This window comes from Alosa pseudoharengus, unplaced genomic scaffold, assembly GCF_046254945.1.
Source record: "Alosa pseudoharengus isolate Yale_2024_CS ecotype anadromous, Long Island Sound unplaced genomic scaffold, YU_APseudo_1.1 YU_APseudo_1.1_scf_23, whole genome shotgun sequence".
In the NCBI taxonomy this organism is placed as follows: domain Eukaryota; kingdom Metazoa; phylum Chordata; class Actinopteri; order Clupeiformes; family Clupeidae; genus Alosa; species Alosa pseudoharengus.
Window position 1 is genome coordinate 1,798,164 of NW_027468685.1, and position 8,287 is coordinate 1,806,450.

Below are 8,287 nucleotides of genomic sequence, written 5' to 3' on the forward strand. Positions count from 1 at the left end.
AAGGGCCAGGTCTGGGGCAGATGTTCAGTGCTGGGGCATAAGGGCCAGGTCTGGGGCAGATGTTCAGTGCTGGGGCAGATGTTTAGTGCTGGGGCATAAGGGCCAGGTCTGGGGCAGATGTTCAGTGCTGGGGCAGATGTTTAGTGCTGGGGCATAAGGGTCAGGTCTGGGGCAGTATTATGTGTTTGTGTGTTGTGGTGTGAGACCAATTAAAACCATTCTGAGACAACTTTGCAGTTTGTTATATTATTCTTTTGTGTTGTGTAAAGTCTTTACATGACTATTTGTTTGCTTTGATTCTTCACTATTAGGACGTGCCGTCGTACGTGCTGTAGGCCTACAGCGCTGCTGATTCTTCACTAGGACGTGCTGTTGCATGCCGTAGGCCTACATCGCTGTTCCTCCACTGGATGCTGATGCCAAGGCATACAGGTGTGCTGATGCCAAGGCATACTGTACAGGTGTGCTGTGGAATTGTGAAGGACCTGACACAGGTTTGTACAGGGCAGACTCATGAAACAGGCATCAATAATGTGTGTGTCATTTACCATAATCAGTGTTGGTGTACCTTGGCGTTTTGGCTTGACCTCTAGGGTGCCTTGTAGTGATGATAAACATAAGCACTACCATTTCATTAAGTTGAGTTGACTAACTGAACATACTAACATCATTTATTTAGTAGGCCTAGGCTAGCCTACATCTTCTCATGAACTGGAACTAAATCTTATATTTTTAGCCTACATTTGGATGGCTCCGCCAGTTCAGGACAAAGTATCTGGACCAACAGACAAATTAATATAATTTTAGATACCCACTCGTTTCCCTGTAAAATGAGATTACCAGTAGTCTGCTCTGCTCCGCTGAACGTTGCGAGTGTGCTACGTCAGAGTTCTCTTCTCCTCCTACAGACGAGAGACGATGATTGCGCTTTAGAGGATGTCGTCAGCCTTAGCCACGCTAGAGTAGAAGTTAGAACGCATCCAGCGCGAAGGAAGAAACTTGCCCTCATCAAATAAGTTTACTGAGGAGATGAGTTGCCCTGTAGTCGCCAACATTAAGGTAAGACTGTCGGCAGGCGAAACGATGGATGTGTAGGGTACATTTATGTGTGCGTTATTATCAAATATGCACATTTTCTTTACGCAGCTAAACGTTATCGGTCAATTACAACTCTGCAGATTTGGTATTAACGATAACTTTAGCCTACTGTTACTTGATGAGACTTTACTTATTTTAGCAAGGAGCTAGCTGACTACAAAATAACCTGAGTTACTATTTATATGTTACCTGAGCAGCGGAGTAAAATTGTTTTATGTACCGTTAATTTAACAAGACCAGTTATTCAAGAAATCATGTGAATGGCAATTAAAACTGTATCATTAGCTGCTACCTATGTAATATCAGTTCACCTGTAGCTCACGTTTGAGGCGGCAGTCAACAGATGCTGGGTGACACCACCAAGACCCCTGTTAGTTAGTTAGCAGGCAGCGTGGTTGGTCTGTCTCTAGCGTTAGCTGCCATAGCTAAGAAAGACATTTAGAACTAGCACTCAACTCGAACGTTACGCTCATTCTATTTCCAACATGAAAAGCTCATCCGTTTAGAGTTGCGGTGACGACCTTAAATCAGCATTTTCTGTGGATGTGCTTCAGAAGGTGTTGTAGTTCATTATCATTGACTACTAGTGAGATGAAGGAAGGGGGATGTAAAATCACAAACAGCTAGCTGTCTAGCAGTTTTAGCATGTGGCATTTAATGTCAGCGTGGCTTGGAGGAAGCCCGACGTATGTTAAGAATGTTCTGTACTTTTCCTCTGGTTCTGAGAACTTCTGAGTAGTTTCCCGCCACATCTTCGTAATGTCTCCCATCAAGGGGCTGAGAAATACGCCAAGAAAAACTTCCTCCGATGGCAGGAGACCAGAGGATTATGCCCAGTTATCACACTCACGTATGATTTACACTGACGTTTCCCTGTCAACATATGGCAGCTTTCCAGTTACCTAATAATAATGTCTTGATGTATTTGCGAATCGCGACGCATCATTACAGTTCTATTTTCGTATGGCATTAAACATTACAAGTGACTGACAGCTGTCATCCAATTCCTACCTACACGCCTATCCAGGGTCGTAGATTTGCGTGGGGACCGAAGGACGTGTCCACACCAATGTCAAATTACGACTGAAATGTCCCCACCAATATTCAGGTTGAAATGGGGAAAAAAGCGCTCACATGCGCTACACAAAGAGTTAAATAATTTTTCACTTCAGTGCTGCGGATCATCTCGTACAGATCTTGTAATGTGCAGTAGCCTATAAGGGTAAATCGCGCTGATTTGAAGTTACCTAATAACTACCAGTGAGCTGCAGCATGCAGCGCTTCAGCTTTACTTCACTACAAGCATGAAGTGCGTCCAAATTCACCCATTCTTCTCTGTTGAACTCCTCGAGAAGTAGGCTACTCATCACACATGTGTCACATGAAAGAGCCTTTTCTCTGCTTTTAAACGGTGCTAGCTAGCCACTGTTTGCTGTGATAAACAGTTCGTGAGAAAAATAACTTCAAAAGATTTAATAATTATTATCTGCGCCCATCTCCACATCCATTCGTCTCGGTGGAATATCGTAGGCCTACACACTCTTCACGCAACACATGACAACATATATCAGAATAAACAGCAGACCTTACCGAACACAAAGGTGTAATGCATTCCCGTGTATAGTTAGCTGTTCCATAGTAATCCGGTTTTGAAATAAATTATAGCAAAATTCAACATGGTTTTGGCTGCATTTCTTAAAACTGAGCTGTGCTTACATCGCCTAGATATCTGTAAATATTAGAATCAGAGAATATACAGGCAGCTCACGGTTAAGAGTTTGTCAATGTAGCCTTAATGATTTCTTTTCACAAAATGCTAAGCATGCATGTATTTAAGTTTCTTAAAACTGAGCTGTGCTTAAATGGGCATGATTTCATAACAGACCAAATAGAAAATAAATGTTAAATATAGCCTACATATCTGTAGCCTACATATTAAAATCAGATTATGTAGGCTACACAGTGTAGTTAGATCAAGTTGGACAGTAGCACATTTTAATCATTTTATATATCTATATTGGCTGGTCAAAGAGTTGAGTGGGTTTTTTTTTTCGGGGGGGGGGGGGTTAGTGGGTAGTGTCCCCATCAAAGCTCAGACCAAACCTACGCCCTTGCACCTATCACGTTGATTGATGCGGATGTTCGGTGAATCAAACGAAATATCAATGTGTGTTAGGATAGTCGTTTAGAAATCTGTTCTGTGGTTAAAATTGTCAACGCAAATACTTCCCAGCTGTAAGTTAGAGAAATTGTTTGACACTAATACCAACACTCACATTGATTATCATTATGGAGTTGGCATATTATTATCCTCAGATAGGCTACCAACACTCACATAGATTATCATTATGGAGTTGGCATATTATTATCCTCAGATAGGCTACCAACACTCACATAGATTATCATTATGGAGTTGGCATATTATTATCCTCAGATAGGCTACCAACAACACTCACATAGATTATCATTATGGAGTTGGCATATTATTATCCTCAGATAGGCTACCAACACTCACATAGATTATCATTATGGAGTTGGCATATTATATCCTTAGATAGGCTACCAACACTCACATAGATTATCATTATGGAGTTGGCATATTATTATCCTCAGATAGGCTACCAACACTCACATAGATTATCATTATGGAGTTGGCATATTATTATCCTTAGATAGGCTACCAACACTCACATAGATTATCATTATGGAGTTGGCATATTATTATCCTCAGAAAGATGAAACCGGTGTCTCAACGTGCCACATACACCGTTAATAAACAGTAAGCTGGCAGTTATTCAAAATTTGTCTAAGACTGTACCCGGGTAACTTGGGTGAACCCAGACAAACCTGTTAGCAAATTTGAATTTGCTCACTAGGTCCGTCTGAATATACTCCTATTGAAGCCCCTTTCTGAATCACCAACAAACCAGGAATCAGTCACAACTAATATTGACAGATGTAGTGGTAATTCCCAGCTATATTCTCCTCTGCACTGTTACTTAAATGTTCTATTGCTGTGGCTGTAGTTCTGTTAAAAAAAATTAAAATGCTAAAATGTTAATAGTTTAAATGTTAAAATGTTAATAGTTAAAATGTTAAAATGTTAATAGTTTAAATGGTAATAGTTTAAATGTTATTCTATTGCTGTTACCGTAGCCCTGTTAAAATGCTTAAATGTTAATAGCTTAAAAATGTTCTATTGCAGTAAGTGGCTTTTGAGGTGTCGCTGGTCTTAACTTTCACCTTAACTTCACATGATCCCTGGTCTGTTTCGTTGTGGGGCTTCAAGCTATTTTTGGAAAGCAACATGATTTTAGCAGGGGTTGTTTTGCAGATGAATTGCGGATGTTTTCTCTGCCCTGGTGTGTGTGTTTGTAGTGTGTGTGTGTGTGTGTGGAGGTTTTCTCTATCAGGCTGTGGACTGGTGTATCTTGTGAGGGGAAAATGATAAAGATGAACTTTAACTTTGTGTTGTTTTTGCTTTGATACTTGTGTTCCTGTAATATCTTGTTCCTTATAATTGATACTTCTATCTCCTAACCTAGTTCTTTAAGTTCTTAAAGTTCTTTTAATTTGTGTGCTTCTGTTCAGTAGTGTAGCCAGAAATGTTCAAATGGGTGGGCACAGAAAAAATGAGTGGGCAAAGCCAATTTGATTTGACATAAGAGAGGTCTACTGTAGATTAGATGCACCATACAAACATTAATCATAGACATGTTATATTCATGGCATAAAAGTGGAATTTATTGAACGCATTTGATCACAGCTGACAAATTACGCAGAAACATTTTCAACCGGAGCAAAACAATGCATGAATGTAGCTTGGGCACGTCACATGAAACACAATTGAGACAATAGATTGACCATATTAGGCAGCTGCAGAGGTTTATCATAGGCATGTTACATTCGTGACATGAAAAGTGAAATATGAATGCATTTCATCACACAGCTGACAATTACGATTACGAGACATTCTAAACGGAGCGAACCAATGCAGCTTCAGCGCGTTACATAAACACAATTGAAAGATTGATCATATTGGACAACTGTAAAGCATTATCATAGGCATGTAACTTTTATGACATTAAAAAGTTGATTTTATTGAATTTATTAAATGGGCATAGACTGACAAGTAGGCGGGTCTAGGTGTATCAGGAGGTTTTCTCTGCCAGGCTGTGGACTGTTGTGTGTGTGTGTGTGTGTATATCAGGAGGTTTTCTCTGCCAGGCTGTGGACTGGTGTGTGTGTGTGTGTATCAGGAGGTTTTCTCTGCCAGGCTGTGGACTGGTGTGTGTGTGTGTATCAGGAGGTTTTCTCTGCCAGGCTGTGGACTGGTGTGTGTGTGTGTATCAGGAGGTTTTCTCTGCCAGGCTGTGGACTGGTGTGTGTGTGTGTATCAGGAGGTTTTCTCTGCCAGGCTGTGGACTGGTGTGTGTGTGTGTATCAGGAGGTTTTCTCTGCCAGGCTGTGGACTGGTGTGTGTGTGTGTATCAGGAGGTTTTCTCTGCCAGGCTGTGGACTGGTGTGTGTGTGTGTATCAGGAGGTTTTCTCTGCCAGGCTGTGGACTGGTGTGTGTGTGTGTATCAGGAGGTTTTCTCTGCCAGGCTGTGGACTGGTGTGTATCTCATGAGGTTTCCTCTACCAGGCTGTGACAGGTGTCCCTCGAACAGACGTCCCAAATCTGATTGACAAGCAGTGTCGCCAGCCGTCTACAGTGAACTCCATAAATGAGATTGATTACCAGGTTAGGCCCCTCTGGTTGGGGCTATTAGGGGAAAACAGACCCTGTGGATGCAGACCAAGTCAATCAACTCGGTCTTGTTTGCGTCCACCCAAAGCATTTCTTTTTCTAAGCTTTCTTCCTTTTCCTTTTCTCTCCCTCTCCCTCTCCCTCTCTCTCTCTCTCTCTCTCCCTCTCCCTCTCCCTCTCCCTCTCTCTCTCTCTCTCCTCTCTCTCTCTCTCTCTCTCTCTCCCTCTCTCCCTCTCCCTCCTCTCTCCCTCTCTCTCTCCCTCTCCCTCTCCCTCTCTCTCTCCCTCTCCCTCTCTCTCTCTCCCTCTCTCTCTCTCTCTCCCTCGATCTCTCTCTCTCTCTCCCTCTCTCTCTCCCTCTCCCTCTCTCTCTCTCCCTCTCTCTCTCTCTCTCCCTCTCTCTCTCTCTCTCTCTCTCTCCCTCTCCCTCTCTCTCTCTCCCTCTCCCTCTCTCTCTCCCTCTCTCTCTCTCCCTCTCTCTCTCTCTCTCCCTCTCTCTCTCTCTCTCTCTCCCTCTCCCTCTCCCTCTCCCTCTCTCTCTCTCTCTCTCTCTCTCTCTCTCCCTCTCCCTCTCTCTCTCCCTCTCTCTCTCTGGTTTGTTTTTGCTCTGAATGGAAATTTGAGCAGGTAAATGTGCTGTCACCTGATTGAGTGGAGTGCCAAAAGATAGTGTCCTGGGAGCGGGTGGAGTAGCACCGTACCACACCTGGGTCTCAGCACCCACAGGGACACGCGCTCAATTCCCACCTGCTCAATTCCCACACCGCACCACACCATGTCCCCATAACAACCCCACACCACACCACACCATGTCCCCATTACAACCCCACACCACACCACACCATGTCCCCATAACAACCTCACACCACACCACACCATGTCCCCATAACAACACCACACCACACCACACCATGTCCCCATAACAACCCCACACCGCACCACACCACACCACACCATGTCCCCATAACAACCCCACACCACACCACACCACACCACACCACACCATGTCCCCATAACAACCCCACACCGCACCACACCATGTCCCCATAACAACCCCACACCACACCACACCACACCATGTCCCCATAACAACCCCACACCACACCACACCATGTCCCCATAACAACACCACACCACACCACACCATGTCCCCATAACAACCCCACACCACACCACACCACACCATGTCCCCATAACAACCCCACACCGCACCACACTACACCACACCATGTCCCCATAACAACCCCACACCGCACCACACCACACCACACCACACCATGTCCCCATAACAACCCCACACCACACCACACCACACCATGTCCTCATAACAACCCCACACCGCACCACACCACACCACACCATGTCCCCATAACAACCCCACACCACACCACACCACACCATGTCCCCATAACAACCCCACACCGCACCGCACCACACCACACCACACCATGTCCCCATAACAACCCCACACCGCACCACACCACACCACACCACACCACACCATGTCCCCATAACAACCCCACACCACACCACACCCCCCCACCCCACACCATGTAATTTGTAAGTTTGATAAACTATCCTAACATATTTTTGCTAGAACTAGTAGACTACCACAAAGTTGCTGAACGTATGTTATTTCAGGTTAGTTTGCAACAATATACAAGTTTAACCAAAGTCCTTAGCTGCTAGCTAGCTAGCGAACATCACTAGCAGTTCCCATCACTTTTCATTTACTGTACTAATGTTAGCTAGCTAGCTAACTAGCTTGGTTAATGGGCGAAAATAAATTATTTATTCCATGTCCGAAATAGTGTTTCATTGACTTCACACACAAGCAATGACAATAAAATAGTACACAATATACATTTAAATTTAGATTTTCTTATTGCTTAATCAGAGAAGTCCAAAACTAGTGGCATTTCGTTCCATTCAGGGTGATAGAAAAAACTCTCTCTCTATGGCTTTGGTTCCATTGGCGAATCCTTTTATGATTAATCTAGACAATTAGCGCCGCCTGCTGTTATGGAAACGTAATACATCTCGCGCACGCACAGAATGTACGCTCGGCGTCGCTTCAGTGTGTTCTGAGGCACTCGGAGACGGAGCCGACTGATCAGTCCGACTGCTTTTCTGACCAACTCGGAGAGACGAGAGACGACTGATCGGAGTGTTGGCTGATTGACTGTTCTGAAGCTTTCTCTGTGGTGTACACAGACCGCCACAACAACACCTAGCACCTAGGTTTAGCATTCTACACATTCCTCTTCCAAATCATTTTTGCAAAGACTCCAGGAAGTGACATGTGTACTGTGTAATGTGTACCAGATGGCCAATGTTAGGAGTACACATTATGTAGTATGTATGCACAGTATGTAGACATGGAAAATCATGTCATGAAAACCACTAATGTTGTGTGTGTGCGTGCGTGCGTGCGTGTG

The 8,287-nt window shown here is 44.0% G+C and overlaps 1 protein-coding gene across 2 annotated transcripts in view; it reads left to right on the forward strand.

The window, feature by feature from the left end:
* Nucleotides 1–958: 958 nt before the first annotated feature.
* LOC143140309 (Y+L amino acid transporter 1) overlaps nucleotides 959–8,287 on the forward strand; it is a 41,694-nt gene continuing 34,365 nt past the window's right edge. For both annotated transcript variants that reach the window (XM_076301098.1, XM_076301099.1), the window contains exon 1: nucleotides 959–1,059. The gene's annotated coding sequence lies outside the window, so the exon portion shown is untranslated. The remainder of the gene's footprint in view (nucleotides 1,060–8,287) is intronic.